We start from the raw sequence: 20006 nt of genomic DNA, 5'->3' as shown, positions 1-20006 counted from the left end.
CCGGGCTCCGCGGGCGCCTTTCGTTTGCCTGCAGAGAGCAGGGACAGCCCTGCCCTGCCGGCCCAGCCGGGAACTCTCCCGCTGCCGCTGGGGCTGAGCAGTCACTGCTCACAGGGGACTCCGTGGCACTGAGAGTGAAAATGCAGCAGCACCTCGGAGACACAGCAAACGAAATCCGGACACTCTTTTCTTGTGTCTTACAAACTTTATTGGAACATACACTAATTCTACACTAACTGGAACAGACTTAGGACCTTATCATGTATCTTAACTACAACCTATTGTATCATATACTGTAATGCAAACATACAATACTTAATAAAAAAAATTTGCTAATTTTACTTAGTCCTTAAATTTTATCTTCATTCTTGTATTCTTCAATTATTCTTCTGGTTGTTATTCTTCGTCTTCTTACTACTTTTTCTTACTACTCTTCTTCTTTGCTTCTTCTATGTATTTTTAAATTCTTATTCCTATTCCTATGCTTATTCCTATTCTTATTTCTATTCTTATTCTTCTTATATATATTTCTAAATCCTTATTACTCTTCTTCTTCTTAAATGTACTTTTAAATTCTTATACTTATTCCTATTCTTCTTCTTCTAAGTGTTCCTAAATTCTTATTACTATTCTTCTATGTATTCCTAAATAAGTCTTCTCCATCTTCTTTGTCTTCTTAGTCGGTCTTCTTCCTGTTCTTCTTTGTCTTACAGTTCTTCATTGTCTTCATCTCCTTCATCTGCGATGTTGTCTTGTCTTCTCTGTATTGTTTGTCTTCGTGGTCTCCGCCTTCCCTTTTCATGGCTCTGCCCGTGGCCTCAGGCAGGGGCAGCGGAGCAGCCCCCGCAGCGCCCGCAGCGCCCGCCTGAAGCGTGAGCGCCGTTTGCTGGGGACACACGGCTCCAGGGCCGGTTCCTCAACCCACGCCTCGCGAGGGACGGGCACTGGGAGCCCATCTGCAGCAAAAGCTTTCAGTTTTTGCTCTTTGTCCTCTGGTGGCAGCTCCAGGACACTCACATCATCCAATTTGTCATCGTCTGGGCAGAAGAGCTTGGTCTCAATGCTGGGCTTGATCTTGTCTTCCCAGTTCTGCAGGGGCTCCTGGTCGTTCTTGTCTTCCAAGGTGGAGTTTGCTGAGGTTCTGCTGCCATCCCCTCCTGTTACAATTTGGCCAACGGGTTCTTCCTGTGATAATTGATAAAAGATTGGTGTTAATCACAAAAGCATTGGGGTTTGTATAAACCAGAATACTAAGCTCTGAAGTGAAGCCTGGACACTAAATAAAGGAAATTATATGATTAAATCATTCTGTTTAAAATCACCTTGTTATGTTATATTATGTTGTATTATGGTACATTACATTATGCTGTATTATGTTATGTTTTTCAAATAAGTTGTATCAGCTACCAGCTTGCAAAATCGGATTTCCCAAAAAGCCCTTCCTGCCTTTGTCTGATCAATACTGCCTATCCCAAAAACCAGACTCCCAGAACTTCTCTGGTGGTCATCTCCAAGGACCAGATGGCAATCTGTGACTGATTATCACCCAAAGGCTTTGTGAATTTGTGGACAACAAGGAACCCCAGTATAAGAAGAGGCTGCAAACCAAGGTTGGGTGGAGCGTGGAGTGGGCAGTGACCCCTCACGTTCCCCAGCACTGCTGGCTCTTTCTATATCAAATAAAGCAATCTAAATTTTGCTGAATGTCGAGACTTTTGTCTCTCATTTATAACATTCCCAGCCAGAAATGTCCTCACAACTGATGACATCTCCATCAGCCAGCCCTTGTTCAATGTATTCTTCCCATTTGGAGGGGTCTTGGGAGCTGCTGGCTTCTCCCTGGGACAGATCTTTCTCCGTGCATTCTTCCCTGTCAGAAACTTCCTGGGACAGCTCTGGGTCACTCACCAGGGAAGGCTCCAGGTCATCCAAGAATTGCAGAAATTTCATTTCCTCCTTGGAGTCGTCCGTGGTCTGCTGCCCTGCCTGCCCTGACCCCGCTGCTGCCTCCTCAGCAGCTCCGGATGGGGCAGCAGCTGCCGGCTCGGCCTCCATGGAATTCTGTGGGGAAGGAGAGGCACTGCTTGGGGCACGGGCTGCCTCTGCTGCCACCTCTGTGCCCACACGGCTGCCAGAGCTGGGCCCCACAGGGGGACAAGGCTGGGGCTCCTTGTCACTCACAAGGGTCTGTCCCAGATCTTGGAGCTGCTGATGGCATTTCTCCCTTGGGACAGCTCCTGCCTGCTCACACGTTCCTCCCATTGGGACAGCTCTCACTCACTCCCATCGTCCCATCAGGGCCGCTCTTGGGGGCACCTGGTCCTTGGGACACTTCCTTGTCCCTGCTCTCTGTCACCTGGGACAATTCCAGCTCTGCTGTCTGTCCCATGGGGACATGTGGGAGTGCACATCTTCATCCCACACTCAGAATTCTTGGTACCTCTCACCTTCCCTCTGGGACAGCTCTTGCACATCGTCCCATTGGGAATCCTCTGGGACACTCCTATCTCTGCAAGGACACCTCATGGGATCCCTTGTGTTCTTCCCACCCCAGCTCCTGCTACCCTCGCACCTCTGTTTCCCACTGGACACCCCTTGTGCTGTGACACATTGTTCCCATTTGAGCACCTCTTGCCTTATCTCACCCTTCTCTTCCCATGGGTACAGCCCCTGGACTGTGACAGTTTATTCCCATTCACAGAGCTCTTGGTGTGTCTCCCCCCTGTACTGGGAAACTTCCTGAACTCTCACACGTACCTGGACTTTCAGTTCTCCTCCTGTCTGGTAGATCTCTCTCATGATGTCGTCTTCCCACTGGAAAATCTCTTCATCATTGTCATCGTCCTGCTGGGAATCCTTCTCATCACTGTCCTCCCACTGGGAATCCTCATCATCAGGATCATCCCACTGGGAATCCTCATTGGTGTCATCCCACTGGGAGTCCTCCAGGTCACTGTGCTTCTCCCACTGGGACAGCTCTCCGTCCATTTTGGCAAGGGGTCCCTCCTCCTCCTCAGTCAGTGACAGTGACAGGGCTGAGCTGCCCACTGCCCGCACCACTGCCCGCTGGGGGCTTCCAGCCAGCTGGGTAAGGGCTGGGGGACCGGGAGTTGGAGTTGCCCTGGCCCTTATCACTGTCACCTGCTGCTCTCAGTGACCGGAGCCGACAGAACCAGGGAGCGGCTTCCACCTCTGAGAGTGGCTCTCCTGGAACTGAACACTCCAGGGCTCTGCACCGCCTTACACACCCAGGGCCACGGTGGAACTCCCTGATGTCACAAGGGTCTCTGGCCACCACCACGGCCCCCAACAACAACGGCCCTGACACGAAGCTCCACCGTTACCAAGGGCCACCCCCGGCACCCCAACAAGAGTGGAGCAGACAGGAACTGGCACGGAGCAGCCCCCGGACTTTGTGGCCTTGTGGCCCCTGCTGTGCCCAGAGCCCTGAGAGGCTTTGGCCACGCTGCCACACGACAGCCCCAGCCCCACACTGCAGAGCCCTGCGTTTGCAGGCTGCGCTGCCCAGGGCACGAGCAATTGGCACAGGGACGTGCCAGGGACTTGTGGGCAGCGGCTGAAGTGCCGCGGGAGGCCGGGGAGCAGGGCTGTCCCTCAGGGCTGTGCCCGGGCACCGGGGCTCGTCCCTGCCTTTAGCAGTGCCAGCCAGGGCCAGCGAGCGCAGCCTGGGCGCCTTTGCAGGGCACGGGAAGCTGAGCGGGCCAGGGGCACCACGCGAGGCCGGGGCCATGCACGGGCACCTGGCCAAGCTGCACCAGGGGCACCACGAGAGCCTCGTGCGCTTCCACCAGGCCAGGGGCGGCTGCTGCAGCCGGCTCGGGGCAATGGCCGAGCATCGCAGCCGCTCTTGCAGGTGTCCCCTCTGTGTCCCTGCGGCGCCACGGGCACAGAGCCCGGGGCCGGGGCTCGGTCCCTGCTGCCCCCAGGGCGCTGCCGAGGGCTCCCCGCCCGCCGGGGCCGGGCCCGGGCGCTGAGGGAGCGGCGCCGCCATTGCTGCCGCCCTCAGGGGCTCTGAGGGGAGCGCGGCTCCCGCCAGCCCCGCTCCGCCCGCACGGGCAGCACAAACATGAAGCACAAAGACACACGGCGCTGAAATGCTGCCCGTGCCCTTCCCAATGCACTCGCACAGCGGCCCCAAGGGCTGCGCTCGGCTGCGGCACCATCGCCCCAGGACGCCGGTATGTGAGATGTGACACTAAACCCACAGGGCTCAGTCTATTTGGGCAAAAGAAACGAGTGTTTTCGGCTACTTGGCAGAGAAAACCACTTCTGATTCCATTATGCTTTTGTACACTGCTCTTGAAAGGCCGAACAAATACTAGAATGGTATAATTCCAGGTACATGTGGCTCAGAAGGCATAGAGGGGTAGTTCGGCACAACATCTCTACTGACAAAAGACAATAAAAGCAAAACTCTGCTAGAAAATCCTTACACAGTTTTGTCACTCGTTTTTCTTGTCTTCTTGAACTTTGGAAAGTGTTTGCTGTGCTCTGCTGTATTTTGGAAACCCTGAAGCAAAAGCGAGCAGCATCAGGGCAGCAATGCCCGGCTGCTCCAAGGCTCCAGCCTCGGTGTGGAGCTCCCGGAGCGCTCGCTCGCTCCAGACGGGCACAGAAGCCCCGCTCCTTTCCGAGGCTGCACGGAGCACACAGCGAGGAAATCACAGTTACTGCTCATGCCATGGCCTTGCTGGGCATCATTTATCCACAGCCTCCTCCAAGGCCGGGCAGTGAGAGGAGACAGATCAAGGGTGCTTCTGGATCATCTGTTTTCTCTCAGATTTTCTCACTCCTGGCACTGCTTTGAAGTGCCAACCTGCAGGTGGGACCACACCTGACATCTCCTAAGCCTCTGCTCTGGGCTGGAGCCCTGCAGGGCAGCTCCACCAGGAACAATTCCTTTTCCCATTGCACGAGTCTCCTTTGGTGTGGAAAAGAAAGAAAGGAAGGAGAATTCCTGTGTTTCCCTCTCTCAAGGCTGCAGAAGTGCTCAAACTTCCCTCCTGCTGCTCCCACAGACAGGAACGCTGCCCTAGGGACTCTCTGCTCTTGGGCATTGGGCAAGGGAGGGGGAGACACTTGGTTGTCCCTGTGGACAGAAGAAATGGGTGAACATCCCATCCCAAACACTCATGTGGGATTTGTCATCCTTCCGTGATTGTTATTTGGTTTTGGAAAGCAGAGGGGAGGAGGAGAGGCCCAAGAAAGGAACAATCCTTCAGTGACCCTGCCAGGAGGGGCAGTGAGGGGGGTCGGGCTCTGCTCGCAGGGAACAGGGACAGGACAAGGGGAAACGGCCCCGAGCTGTGGTGGCTTCGCTGTGGCGGCTGCACAGCCCTGCTGCAAAGGGGTTCCCAGCACGGTTCTCTCTCAGCCGGGCTCCGCGGGCGCCTTTCGTTTGCCTGCAGAGAGCAGGGACAGCCCTGCCCTGCCGGCCCAGCCGGGAACTCTCCCGCTGCCGCTGGGGCTGAGCAGTCACTGCTCACAGGGGACTCCGTGGCACTGAGAGTGAAAATGCAGCAGCACCTCGGAGACACAGCAAACGAAATCCGGACACTCTTTTCTTGTCTCTTACAAACTTTATTAGAAAATACACTAATTCTTCAGTAACAAATTGTTCTCTCCTTCTTTGGTAATTTCTTGGGAATAATATCTTGTAATTTCAACATTTTTTAAATATCATAGTCTGAAATGTCTAATGTTTATGGATTCTTAACTACTCTTCTTCTAGACTCCTTCTTCTTACTACTCTTCTTTTTATCTGCTATGTATTTTAAATTTCAAATTCTTATTCTTATAAATCTTCTTCCTCTATGCACTTCTAAATTCAAATTCGTATTTCTATTACTCTTCTCTTCCTATATTTTTAAACTCTTACTATTATTCCTATTTGTATTCCTAGTCTTATTCTTATGCTCTTCTTCTATTTCTATTTCTTCTTCTTCTACTACTTCTTTTCTTATAACTATCTTCTATGCATTTTTAAAGTATTCTTCTTCTTCATCTTGTCTTATTTCTTTTTGCCGTCTTCGTCTTTGTCACTGTCCATTTTTTTTTTAATCTTCTTCATCTTCATCATCTTGTCTTCTTCGTCTTTATCATCTTCATCGTCTTCTTTGTCTTCTTCATTTTATTCGTCGCCTTCTTCGTCTCCTTCGCTGTCTTTGTCTTCTGTGTCCTGGTTTTCCTCCCAGTGTTTGTGCCCCAACTCCCGTGGGTGCTGGCAGCCCCGGCTGTGCCTCAGCCGTGCAGGGAGGGAGGCTGTGGCAGCAATCCCTGCTCTGGGTGCCCGCTCTGGTTCACGGCTCTGGCCGTGGCCTCAGGCAGGGACAGCGGAGCAGCCCCCGCAGCGCCCGCAGCGCCCGCCTGAAGCGGGAGGGACGTTTGCTGGGGGCAGCCGGCTGCCCGCGGAGGGCCTGGGCTCCCAGCTGGGCAGGCCAGGGCCTGGGGGGGCTGTGCGGGGCACACACTGAGCTCCCTTCCCTTTTTGCTGGGACTGCTGCTTCCCTTTCTGCAGCAATCCATGGCTCCAGGCCAGCCCGTTCCTCCTGCTGCTGCCTCACAGCCTGCATCTCCAGGCCAGCCTGGCTCAGGCTCTCCCTGCTGCTGCTGTGCTTCGTGCAGAGCTGAGCCTGGCTGCTGGCCGCAGCATTGAGCAGCACAGGGAGCGGGCTCCGTGTCCCCAGTGCTGCCCAGGGCTCAGGGAGGACAGAAGGAGCTGCTGCCTTTTTGTGCTGCACAGCGAGAGGCTGGGGAGGCTCCTCCTCCTCAGGAGCTCTGCTCGGGGTCGCAGCTGCCAGCTCGGTGTCCGTGGCACTCCACAGGGCACGAGAGGCGCTGGGCAGGGCACGGGCTGCCTGTGCTGCCACCTCTGTGCCCAGCAGCTCTTTCCTTTGGGCCTCCAGCTTCTCCTTGTATTTCCTCAGTTTGGACAGCCTTTTGAGTACTCGAGCTCCGTCCTCTTCCATCTCCTCAGCACCACGATCATTGAGGAAATTGGCTTCCAGCCATTCCAGCACCTTCTGATGCCTGGGCATTTCCTGTTGTTCTGCCAGTTCGGGTGAGGAGCCTGAATCTGTGTTTGTGCCACCGAGCAGGGCCCTCCTCGTCAGCTCTTCCTGCTCATGTTCTTCCCAAAGGGAGAGCTGTTCGCTGTCAACTTCCTCCCATGGGGACATGTCTCGGACATCATGGTCTTCCCCCAAGCTCAGCTCTGTTTCATGTTTGGAATCTTCTGGGGAAAGCCTCTCATCCTCATAATAATCCCCTTGGGACAGCTCTTTGTCGCTGTCGCTCTCCCCTTGGGATGGCTCCTTTTCATGATTTTCTTCATCTGGGGACAACTCCTTGTCGCTCTTGCAGTCCCCTGGGAAGAGCTTGATGGCCTCTTCAAATTTGAAGATCGCCTTGTTGCTTGTGATGTCTTCTGGACCAACCTCGAGGGCCTCTTCCACTGAGGATATCTCCTTACCTGTCAGGCTGTCCCCTGAAATGACCATGAGGGCCTCTTCCAGCAGGGACAGCTCCTTGTCACTCCTGCTGTCCTCTGCAACAACCTCAATGTCCTCTTCCACTGAGGACACCTCCTCATCTGTCAAGTTGTTCCTTGAAATGACCATGAGGGCCTCTTCTACTTGGAACAGCTCCTGGCCACTTGTGCTGTCCTCTGGAACAACCTCAAAGTCCTCTTCCACTGAGGACAGCTCCTCATCTGTCAGGTTGTTCCCTGAAATGACCATGAGGGCCTCTTCTACTTGGAACAGCTCCTGGCCACTTGTGCTGTCCCTGGAAAATTCCTCAATGGCCTCTTCCACAGAGGACAGCTCCAGGTCACCTGTGCTGTCCCCTGAAACAACCTTGATGGCCTTTTCCACTGGGGACAGCTTCTCGTCACTTGAGCTGTCCTCTGGACCAACCTCAATGTCCTCTTCCACGGAGGACAGCTCCTCATCTGTCAGGCTGTCCCCTGAAACCACCTCAATGTCCTCTTCCACTGAGGACAGCTCCTCCTCACTTATGCCGTCCACTAGAAAAACCTCAGTGTCATCTTCCTTTGGGGACACCTCCTGGTCACTCCTGCTGTTTTCTGTACCAACCTCAATGTCCTCATCCACCAGGGACATCTCCTCGTCATTTGGGCTGTCCTCTGAAACAACCACGATGGTCTCTTCCTCTGACGACAGCTCCTCATCAGTCAGGCTGTCCCCTGAAATGACCTCCATGTCCTCTTGCACTGGGGACAGCTCTGGTTCAGTGTTGCTGTCCCCTGGAGAGAGCTCGATGGCCTCTTCACATTCAGACAGCAGCTCCTCACTTGTGCTGTCCACTGGAAACAAGTCGCTGTCATATTCCTTTGGGGACACCTCCTGGTCCTTTGTGCTGTCCTCTGTGCTGACTTCAATGGCTTCTTCCTTGGGGGACAGCTCCTCTTCACTTGTGCTGTCCCTTGAAGTGACCACGATGGCCTCTTCCACTTGGGACAGCTCTGGCTCAGTGTAGCTGTCCCCTGGAGAGAGCTCGATGGCCTCTTCTACTTGGGACAGCTGCTCGTCACTTGTGCTCCCCACTGGAGAGAGCTCGCTGTCATCTTCAACTGGGGACAGCTCCAGCTCACTGCCACTTTCCTCTTGGGACAGCTCGCTGTCACTGTCCCGTTTCTCTGTCCCTGTGCCCGTGAGGCTGCTCTCCATGGCTCCAGCCCCCGCGGGGATGGGCGGCACAGGCAGCAGCTGCCAGCTCGGGGACACACGGGCTGTGCCCTCCTGGGCCACCCTTAGAGGAGACAACACCACCCTGGGCACGGGGGTGTGTGGCTGCCGAGGACAGGGGCTGCTGCAGGGCTGCGGCCCCTTCTCCCGTGCCCTCGCCAGCTCTGTGCCCCGCCTCTGAGTGTCCCTGGGGCTCAGCAGGCACGGCCGTGCTGGCAGCCGTGGCACAGGTGCCAGCGGTGGCAGCCTGTCCCCACAGAGGGACAGGGCCTGGCTCCGGCTGCCCTGCGGCGCTGCCTGTGGCTGCCCGAGCTCCACCCGTGGGAACCTGAGGGGCTGATGGTTTTTTGGTCCCACCTTTGGCTGCCCGAGATGCACTGGCGGCAGCTTGATGGGCATCGGTGAGGATGGGCAGGATGAGGAGGAGGCGTGGGATGGAGATGGTTCCCTGGGCAGGGCAAAGATCCTCGTCCTCTCCTGCCGCTGGCCTCTCCTTCCTGCATCATCCCTCACACTCTGCCTCTTCCGCAGGCTCAGCAGTGAGCCTTGGGTGGTCTGGGAGTTGGGGTTCTTCTCCATCTTGTCAATCCTGTCCATTTTCCTCGAACGTAGACAGATCCAGGAGCTGCTTCCTCTTCACAGAGTGGCTCTCCTGGAACTGAGCGATCCAGGGCTCTGCACCCCTTAAACACCCCCAGCCAGGGCAGGGCTCCCTGATGTCACAAGGGTCTCTGGCCCACATCATGGCCCACATCACAAAGGGCCCTGAGACGAAGCACCCACGTCACAAAGAGCCACCCCCGGCACCCCAACAAGAGTGGAGCAGACAGGAACTGGCACGGAGCAGCCCCCAGACTTTGTGGCCTTGTGGCCCCTGCTGTGCCCAGAGCCCTGAGAGGCTTTGGCCACGCTGCCACACGACAGCCCCAGCCCCACACTGCAGAGCCCTGCGTTTGCAGGCTGCGCTGCCCAGGGCACGAGCAATTGGCACAGGGACGTGCCAGGGACTTGTGGGCAGCGGCTGCAGTGCCGCGGGAGGCCGGGGAGCAGGGCTGTCCCTCAGGGCTGTGCCCGGGCACCGGGGCTCGTCCCTGCCTTTAGCAGTGCCAGCCAGGGCCAGCGAGCGCAGCCTGGGCGCCTTTGCAGGGCACGGGAAGCTGAGCGGGCCAGGGGCACCACGCGAGGCCGGGGCCATGCACGGGCACCTGGCCAAGCTGCACCAGGGGCACCACGAGAGCCTCGTGCGCTTCCACCAGGCCAGGGGCGGCTGCTGCAGCCGGCTCGGGGCAATGGCCGAGCATCGCAGCCGCTCTTGCAGGTGTCCCCTCTGTGTCCCTGCGGCGCCACGGGCACAGAGCCCGGGGCCGGGGCTCGGTCCCTGCTGCCCCCAGGGCGCTGCCGAGGGCTCCCCGCCCGCCGGGGCCGGGCCCGGGCGCTGAGGGAGCGGCGCCGCCATTGCTGCCGCCCTCAGGGGCTCTGAGGGGAGCGCGGCTCCCGCCAGCCCCGCTCCGCCCGCACGGGCAGCACAAACATGAAGCACAAAGACACACGGCGCTGAAATGCTGCCCGTGCCCTTCCCAATGCACTCGCACAGCGGCCCCAAGGGCTGCGCTCGGCTGCGGCACCATCGCCCCAGGACGCAGGAATGTGAGATGTGACACTAAACCCACAGGGCTCAGTCTATTTGGGCAAAAGAAACGAGTGTTTTCGGCTACTTGGCAGAGAAAACCACTTCTGATTCTTTTGTACACTGCTCTTGAAAGGCCGAACAAATACTAGAAAGGTATAATTCCAGGTACATGTGGCTCAGAAGGGGCAGTTCTGCGCAACTTCTCTACTGACAAAAGACAATAAAAGAAAAACTCTGCTAGAAAATCCTTACACAGTTTTGTCACTCGTTTTTCTTGTCTTCTTGAACTTTGGAAAGTGTTTGCTGTGCTCTGCTGTATTTTGGAAACCCTGAAGCAAAAGCGAGCAGCATCAGGGCAGCAATGCCCGGCTGCTCCAAGGCTCCAGCCTCGGTGTGGAGCTCCCGGAGCGCTCGCACGCTCCAGACGGGCACAGAAGCCCCGCTCCTTTCCGAGGCTGCACGGAGCACACAGCGAGGAAATCACAGTTACTGCTCATGCCATGGCCTTGCTGGGCATCATTTATCCACAGCCTCCTCCAAGGCCGGGCAGTGAGAGGAGACAGATCAAGGGTGCTTCTGGATCATCTGTTTTCTCTCAGATTTTCTCACTCCCGGCGCTGCTTTGAAGTGCCAACCTACAGGTGGGACCACACCTGACATCTCCTAAGCCTCTGCTCTGGGCTGCAGCCCTGCAGGGCAGCTCCACCAGAAACAATTCCTTTTCCCATTGCACGAGTCTCCTTTGGTGTGGAAAAGAAAGAAAGAAAGGAGAATTCCTGTGTTCCCCTCTCTCAAGGCTGCAGAAGTGCTCAAACTTCCCTCCTGCTGCTCCCACAGACAGGAACGCTGCCCTAGGGACTCTCTGCTCTTGGGCATTGGGCAAGGGAGGGGGAGACACTTGGTTGTCCTTGTGGACAGAAGAAATGGGTGAACATCCCATCCCAAACACTCATGTGGGATTTGTCATCCTTCCGTGATCGTTATTTGGTTTTGGAAAGCAGAGGGGAGGAGGAGAGGCCCAAGAAAGGAACAATCCTTCAGTGACCCTGCCAGGAGGGGCAGTGAGGGGGGTCGGGCTCTGCTGCCAGGGAACAGGGACAGGACAAGGGGAAACGGCCCCGAGCTGTGGTGGCTTCGCTGTGGCGGCTGCACAGCCCTGCTGCAAAGGGGTTCCCAGCACGGTTCTCTCTCAGCCGGGCTCCGCGGGCGCCTTTCGTTTGCCTGCAGAGAGCAGGGACAGCCCTGCCCTGCCGGCCCAGCCGGGAACTCTCCCGCTGCCGCTGGGGCTGAGCAGTCACTGCTCACAGGGGACTCCGTGGCACTGAGAGTGAAAATGCAGCAGCACCTCGGAGACACAGCAAACGAAATCCGGACACTCTTTTCTTGTCTCTTACAAACTTTATTAGAAAATACACTAATTCTTCAGTAACAAATTGTTCTCTCCTTTTTTGGTAATTTCTTGGGAATAATATCTTGTAATTTCAACATTTTTTAAATATCATAGTCTGAAATGTCTAATGTTTATGCATTCTTAACTACTCTTCTTCTAGACTCCTTCTTCTTACTACTCTTCTTTTTATCTGCTATGTATTTTAAATTTCAAATTCTTATTCTTATAAATCTTCTTCCTCTATGCACTTCTAAATTCAAATTCGTATTTCTATTACTCTTCTCTTCCTATATTTTTAAACTCTTACTATTATTCCTATTTGTATTCCTAGTCTTATTCTTATGCTCTTCTTCTATTTCTATTTCTTCTTCTTCTACTACTTCTTTTCTTATAACTATCTTCTATGCATTTTTAAAGTATTCTTCTTCTTCATCTTGTCTTATTTCTTTTTGCCGTCTTCGTCTTTGTCACTGTCCATTTTTTTTTTAATCTTCTTCATCTTCATCATCTTGTCTTCTTCGTCTTTATCATCTTCATCGTCTTCTTTGTCTTCTTCATTTTATTCGTCGCCTTCTTCGTCTCCTTCGCTGTCTTTGTCTTCTGTGTCCTGGTTTTCCTCCCAGTGTTTGTGCCCCAACTCCCGTGGGTGCTGGCAGCCCCGGCTGTGCCGCAGCCGTGCAGGGAGGGAGGCTGTGGCAGCAATCCCTGCTCTGGGTGCCCGCTCTGGTTCACGGCTCTGGCCGTGGCCTCAGGCAGGGACAGCGGAGCAGCCCCCGCAGCGCCCGCAGCGCCCGCCTGAAGCGGGAGGGACGTTTGCTGGGGGCAGCCGGCTGCCCGCGGAGGGCCTGGGCTCCCAGCTGGGCAGGCCAGGGCCTGGGGGGGCTGTGCGGGGCACACACTGAGCTCCCTTCCCTTTTTGCTGGGACTGCTGCTTCCCTTTCTGCAGCAATCCATGGCTCCAGGCCAGCCCGTTCCTCCTGCTGCTGCCTCACAGCCTGCATCTCCAGGCCAGCCTGGCTCAGGCTCTCCCTGCTGCTGCTGTGCTTCGTGCAGAGCTGAGCCTGGCTGCTGGCCGCAGCATTGAGCAGCACAGGGAGCGGGCTCCGTGTCCCCAGTGCTGTCCAGGGCTCAGGGAGGACAGAAGGAGCTGCTGCCTTTTTGTGCTGCACAGCGAGAGGCTGGGGAGGCTCCTCCTCCTCAGGAGCTCTGCTCGGGGTCGCAGCTGCCAGCTCGGTGTCCGTGGCACTCCACAGGGCACGAGAGGCGCTGGGCAGGGCACGGGCTGCCTCTGCTGCCACCTCTGTGCCCAGCAGCTCTTTCCTTTGGGCCTCCAGCTTCTCCTTGTATTTCCTCAGTTTGGACAGCCTTCTGAGTATTCGAGCTCCGTCCTCTTCCATCTCCTCAGCACCACGATCATTGAGGAAATTGGCTTCCAGCCATTCCAGCACCTTCTGATGCCTGGGCATTTCCTGTTGTTCTGCCAGTTCGGGTGACGAGCCTGAATCTGTGTTTGTGCCACCGAGCAGGGCCCTCCTCGTCAGCTCTTCCTGCTCATGTTCTTCCCAAAGGGAGAGCTGTTCACTGTCAACTTCCTCCCATGGGGACATGTCTCGGACATCATGGTCTTCCCCCAAGCTCAGCTCTGTTTCATGTTTGGAATCTTCTGGGGAAAGCCTCTCATCCTCATAATATTCCCCTTGGGACAGCTCTTTGTCGCTGTCGCTCTCCCCTTGGGATGGCTCCTTTTCATGATTTTCTTCATCTGGGGACAGCTCCTTGTCGCTCTTACAGTCCCCTGGGAAGAGCTTGATGGCCTCTTCAAATGTGAAGATCTCCTTGTTGCTTGTGATGTCTTCTGGACCAACCTCGAGGGCCTCTTCCACTGAGGAGATCTCCTTACCTGTCAGGCTGTCACCTGAAATGACCATGAGGGCCTCTTCCAGCAGGGACAGCTCCTTGTCACTCCTGCTGTCCTCTGCAACAACCTCAATGTCCTCTTCCACTGAGGACACCTCCTCATCTGTCAGGTTGTTCCTTGAAATGACCATGAGGGCCTCTTCCAACAGGGACAGCTCCTGGCCACTTGTGCTGTCCTCTGGAACAACCTCAAAGTCCTCTTCCACTGAGGACAGCTCCTCATCTGTCAGGTTGTTCCCTGAAATGACCATGAGGGCCTCTTCTACTTGGAACAGCTCCTGGCCACTTGTGCTGTCCCTGGAAAATTCCTCAATGGCCTCTTCCACAGAGGACAGCTCCAGGTCACCTGTGCTGTCCCCTGAAATGACCATGAGGGCCTCTTCCACCAGGGACAGCTCCTGGCCACTTGTGCTGTCCCTGGAAAATTCCTCAATGGCCTCTTCCACAGAGGACAGCTCCAGGTCACCTGTGCTGTCCCCTGAAATGATCATGAGGGCCCCTTCCGCCAGGGACAGCGCCTGGCCACTTGTGCTGTCCTGTGGACCAACCTCAATGTCCTCTTCCACGGAGGACAGCTCCTCATCTGTCAGGCTGTCCCCTGAAACCACCTCAATGGCCTCTTCCACTGAGGACAGCTCCTCCTCACTTATGCCGTCCACTAGAAAAACCTCAGTGTCATCTTCCTTTGGGGACACCTCCTGGTCACTCCTGCTGTTTTCTGTACCAACCTCAATGTCCTCATCCACCAGGGACATCTCCTCGTCATTTGGGCTGTCCTCTGAAACAACCACGATGGTCTCTTCCTCTGACGACAGCTCCTCATCAGTCAGGCTGTCCCCTGAAATGACCTCCATGTCCTCTTGCACTGGGGACAGCTCTGGTTCAGTGTTGCTGTCCCCTGGAGAGAGCTCGATGGCCTCTTCACATTCAGACAGCAGCTCCTCACTTGTGCTGTCCACTGGAAACAAGTCGCTGTCATATTCCTTTGGGGACACCTCCTGGTCCTTTGTGCTGTCCTCTGTGCTGACTTCAATGGCTTCTTCCTTGGGGGACAGCTCCTCTTCACTTGTGCTGTCCCTTGAAGTGACCACGATGGCCTCTTCCACTTGGGACAGCTCTGGCTCAGTGTAGCTGTCCCCTGGAGAGAGCTCGATGGCCTCTTCTACTTGGGACAGCTGCTCGTCACTTGTGCTCCCCACTGGAGAGAGCTCGCTGTCATCTTCAACTGGGGACAGCTCCAGCTCACTGCCACTTTCCTCTTGGGACAGCTCGCTGTCACTGTCCCGTTTCTCTGTCCCTGTGCCCGTGAGGCTGCTCTCCATGGCTCCAGCCCCCGCGGGGATGGGCGGCACAGGCAGCAGCTGCCAGCTCGGGGACACACGGGCTGTGCCCTCCTGGGCCACCCTTAGAGGAGACAACACCACCCTGGGCACGGGGGTGTGTGGCTGCCGAGGACAGGGGCTGCTGCAGGGCTGCGGCCCCTTCTCCCCTGCGTGTCTCCCCTGAGTGTCCCTGGGGCTCAGCAGGCACGGCCGTGCTGGCAGCCGTGGCACAGGTGCCAGCGGTGGCAGCCTGTCCCCACAGAGGGACAGGGCCTGGCTCCGGCTGCCCTGCGGCGCTGCCTGTGGCTGCCCGAGCTCCACCCGTGGGAACCTGAGGGGCTGATGGTTTTTTGGTCCCACCTTTGGCTGCCCGAGATGCACTGGCGGCAGCTTGATGGGCATCGGTGAGGATGGGCAGGATGAGGAGGAGGCGTGGGATGGAGATGGTTCCCTGGGCAGGGCAAAGATCCTCGTCCTCTCCTGCCGCTGGCCTCTCCTTCCTGCATCATCCCTCACACTCTGCCTCTTCCGCAGGCTCAGCAGTGAGCCTTGGGTGGCCTGGGAGTTGGGGTTCTTCTCCATCTTGTCAATCCTGTCCACTTTCCTCGAACGTAGACAGATCCAGGAGCTGCTTCCTCTTCACAGAGTGGCTCTCCTGGAACTGAGCGATCCAGGGCTCTGCACCCCTTAAACACCCCCAGCCAGAGCAGGGCTCCCTGATGTCACAAGGGTCTCTGGCCCACATCATGGCCCACATCACAAAGGGCCCTGAGACGAAGCACCCGCGTCACAAAGAGCCACCCCCGGCACCCCAACAAGAGTGGAGCAGACAGGAACTGGCACGGAGCAGCCCCCGGACTTTGTGGCCTTGTGGCCCCTGCTGTGCCCAGAGCCCTGAGAGGCTTTGGCCACGCTGCCACACGACAGCCCCAGCCCCACACTGCAGAGCCCTGCGTTTGCAGGCTGCGCTGCCCAGGGCACGAGCAATTGGCACAGGGACGTGCCAGGGACTTGTGGGCAGCGGCTGCAGTGCCGCGGGAGGCCGGGGAGCAGGGCTGTCCCTCAGGGCTGTGCCCGGGCACCGGGGCTCGTCCCTGCCTTTAGCAGTGCCAGCCAGGGCCAGCGAGCGCAGCCTGGGCGCCTTTGCAGGGCACGGGAAGCTGAGCGGGCCAGGGGCACCACGCGAGGCCGGGGCCATGCACGGGCACCTGGCCAAGCTGCACCAGGGGCACCACGAGAGCCTCGTGCGCTTCCACCAGGCCAGGGGCGGCTGCTGCAGCCGGCTCGGGGCAATGGCCGAGCATCGCAGCCGCTCTTGCAGGTGTCCCCTCTGTGTCCCTGCGGCGCCACGGGCACAGAGCCCGGGGCCGGGGCTCGGTCCCTGCTGCCCCCAGGGCGCTGCCGAGGGCTCCCCGCCCGCCGGGGCCGGGCCCGGGCGCTGAGGGAGCGGCGCCGCCATTGCTGCCGCCCTCAGGGGCTCTGAGGGGAGCGCGGCTCCCGCCAGCCCCGCTCCGCCCGCACGGGCAGCACAAACATGAAGCACAAAGACACACGGCGCTGAAATGCTGCCCGTGCCCTTCCCAATGCACTCGCACAGCGGCCCCAAGGGCTGCGCTCGGCTGCGGCACCATCGCCCCAGGACGCAGGAATGTGAGATGTGACACTAAACCCACAGGGCTCAGTCTATTTGGGCAAAAGAAACGAGTGTTTTCGGCTACTTGGCAGAGAAAACCACTTCTGATTCTTTTGTACACTGCTCTTGAAAGGCCGAACAAATACTAGAAAGGTATAATTCCAGGTACATGTGGCTCAGAAGGGGCAGTTCTGCGCAACTTCTCTACTGACAAAAGACAATAAAAGAAAAACTCTGCTAGAAAATCCTTACACAGTTTTGTCACTCGTTTTTCTTGTCTTCTTGAACTTTGGAAAGTGTTTGCTGTGCTCTGCTGTATTTTGGAAACCCTGAAGCAAAAGCGAGCAGCATCAGGGCAGCAATGCCCGGCTGCTCCAAGGCTCCAGCCTCGGTGTGGAGCTCCCGGAGCGCTCGCACGCTCCAGACGGGCACAGAAGCCCCGCTCCTTTCCGAGGCTGCACGGAGCACACAGCGAGGAAATCACAGTTACTGCTCATGCCATGGGCTTGCTGGGCATCATTTATCCACAGCCTCCTCCAAGGCCGGGCAGTGAGAGGAGACAGATCAAGGGTGCTTCTGGATCATCTGTTTTCTCTCAGATTTTCTCACTCCCGGCGCTGCTTTGAAGTGCCAACCTACAGGTGGGACCACACCTGACATCTCCTAAGCCTCTGCTCTGGGCTGCAGCCCTGCAGGGCAGCTCCACCAGAAACAATTCCTTTTCCCATTGCACGAGTCTCCTTTGGTGTGGAAAAGAAAGAAAGAAAGGAGAATTCCTGTGTTCCCCTCTCTCAAGGCTGCAGAAGTGCTCAAACTTCCCTCCTGCTGCTCCCACAGACAGGAACGCTGCCCTAGGGACTCTCTGCTCTTGGGCATTGGGCAAGGGAGGGGGAGACACTTGGTTGTCCTTGTGGACAGAAGAAATGGGTGAACATCCCATCCCAAACACTCATGTGGGATTTGTCATCCTTCCGTGATTGTTATTTGGTTTTGGAAAGCAGAGGGGAGGAGGAGAGGCCCAAGAAAGGAACAATCCTTCAGTGACCCTGCCAGGAGGGGCAGTGAGGGGGGTCGGGCTCTGCTGCCAGGGAACAGGGACAGGACAAGGGGAAACGGCCCCGAGCTGTGGTGGCTTCGCTGTGGCGGCTGCACAGCCCTGCTGCAAAGGGGTTCCCAGCACGGTTCTCTCTCAGCCGGGCTCCGCGGGCGCCTTTCGTTTGCCTGCAGAGAGCAGGGACAGCCCTGCCCTGCCGGCACAGCCGGGAACTCTCCCGCTGCCGCTGGGGCTGAGCAGTCACTGCTCACAGGGGACTCCGTGGCACTGAGAGTGAAAATGCAGCAGCACCTCGGAGACACAGCAAACGAAATCCGGACACTCTTTTCTTGTGTCTTACAAACTTTATTAGAAAATACACTAATGCTTCAGTAATTTCAACACTTCTATCTTTTTTTGGTAAATTCCTAGGAAACTGAATGGACACAAGTGGGAAGTCTAAGAGATCTCTCACTTTCTCCTCAGGAAAGACTCTAGGTCATACAGTAATTGCCACCATTTCTTCTCCTCATCCGAGTCCTCCTCCTTGCTCTCTCGTACTGCCAGCACTGACCCTGGCGCTGTCTCCTCCTGGTGCTCCCTGAGAGCCTGGGCTCCCAGCCAGCTGGGCAAGGGGCTGGGGGCCGGGAGTTGGGGTTCGCCTTGTCCTCACTCATCACCGTTGTCCTCTGCTGCAGAGGGATCCAGGAACCTCCTTCCTCCTGAGGGAGCAGGACCCACGGGAGTGATGTCGTGGCTGGTTGTGTGCAATGGGACATGACACAAACAGGGTTCAGTCGCTTTGGGAGAAATAAATGAGTTTTTTAGTCGATTTGGAGAGAGAACTAGTTTCGATGGTGCTCGTCTATTGCACCAGGCGATGGTGCGGCAGCCGAGCGCAGCCCTTGGGGCCGCTGTGCGAGTGCATTGGGAAGGGCACGGGCACCGTTACAGAACCCTCGGCAGCGCCCTGGGGGCAGCAGGGACCGAGCCCCGGCCCCGGGCTCTGTGCCCGTGGCGCCGCAGGGACACAGAGGGGACACCTGCAAGAGCGGCTGCGATGCTCGGCCATTGCCCCGAGCCGGCTGCAGCAGCCGCCCCTGGCCTGGTGGAAGCGCACGAGGCTCTCGTGGTGCCCCTGGTGCAGCTTGGCCAGGTGCCCGTGCATGGCCCCGGCCTCGCGTGGTGCCCCTGGCCCGCTCAGCTTCCCGTGCCCTGCAAAGGCGCCCAGGCTGCGCTCGCTGGCCCTGGCTGGCACTGCTAAAGGCAGGGACGAGCCCCGGTGCCCGGGCACAGCCCTGAGGGACAGCCCTGCTCCCCGGCCTCCCGCGGCACTGCAGCCGCTGCCCACAAGTCCCTGGCACGTCCCTGTGCCAATTGCTCGTGCCCTGGGCAGCGCAGCCTGCAAACGCAGGGCTCTGCAGTGTGGGGCTGGGGCTGTCGTGTGGCAGCGTGGCCAAAGCCTCTCAGGGCTCTGGGCACAGCAGGGGCCACAAGGCCACAAAGTCCGGGGGCTGCTCCGTGCCAGTTCCTGTCTGCTCCACTCTTGTTGGGGTGCCGGGGGTGGCTCTTTGTGACGCGGGTGCTTCGTCTCAGGGCCCTTTGTGATGTGGGCCATGATGTGGGCCAGAGACCCTTGTGACATCAGGGAGCCCTGCTCTGGCTGGGGGTGTTTAAGGGGTGCAGAGCCCTGGATCGCTCAGTTCCAGGAGAGCCACTCTGTGAAGAGGAAGCAGCTCCTGGATCTGTCTACGTTCGAGGAAAGTGGACAGGATTGACAAGATGGAGAAGAACCCCAACTCCCAGGCCACCCAAGGCTCACTGCTGAGCCTGCGGAAGAGGCAGAGTGTGAGGGATGATGCAGGAAGGAGAGGCCAGCGGCAGGAGAGGACGAGGATCTTTGCCCTGCCCAGGGAACCATCTCCATCCCACGCCTCCTCCTCATCCTGCCCATCCTCACCGATGCCCATCAAGCTGCCGCCAGTGCATCTCGGGCAGCCAAAGGTGGGACCAAAAAACCATCAGCCCCTCAGGTTCCCACGGGTGGAGCTCGGGCAGCCACAGGCAGCGCCGCAGGGCAGCCGGAGCCAGGCCCTGTCCCTCTGTGGGGACAGGCTGCCACCGCTGGCACCTGTGCCACGGCTGCCAGCACGGCCGTGCCTGCTGAGCCCCAGGGACACTCAGGGGAGACACGCAGGGGAGAAGGGGCCGCAGCCCTGCAGCAGCCCCTGTCCTCGGCAGCCACACACCCCCGTGCCCAGGGTGGTGTTGTCTCCTCTAAGGGTGGCCCAGGAGGGCACAGCCCGTGTGTCCCCGAGCTGGCAGCTGCTGCCTGTGCCGCCCATCCCCGCG

The sequence above is a fragment of the Sturnus vulgaris genome, chromosome 2 (assembly GCF_052056855.1).
Source record: "Sturnus vulgaris isolate bStuVul1 chromosome 2, bStuVul1.hap1, whole genome shotgun sequence".
Taxonomy (NCBI): domain Eukaryota; kingdom Metazoa; phylum Chordata; class Aves; order Passeriformes; family Sturnidae; genus Sturnus; species Sturnus vulgaris.
Note: the sequence above shows the minus strand (reverse complement) of the source record.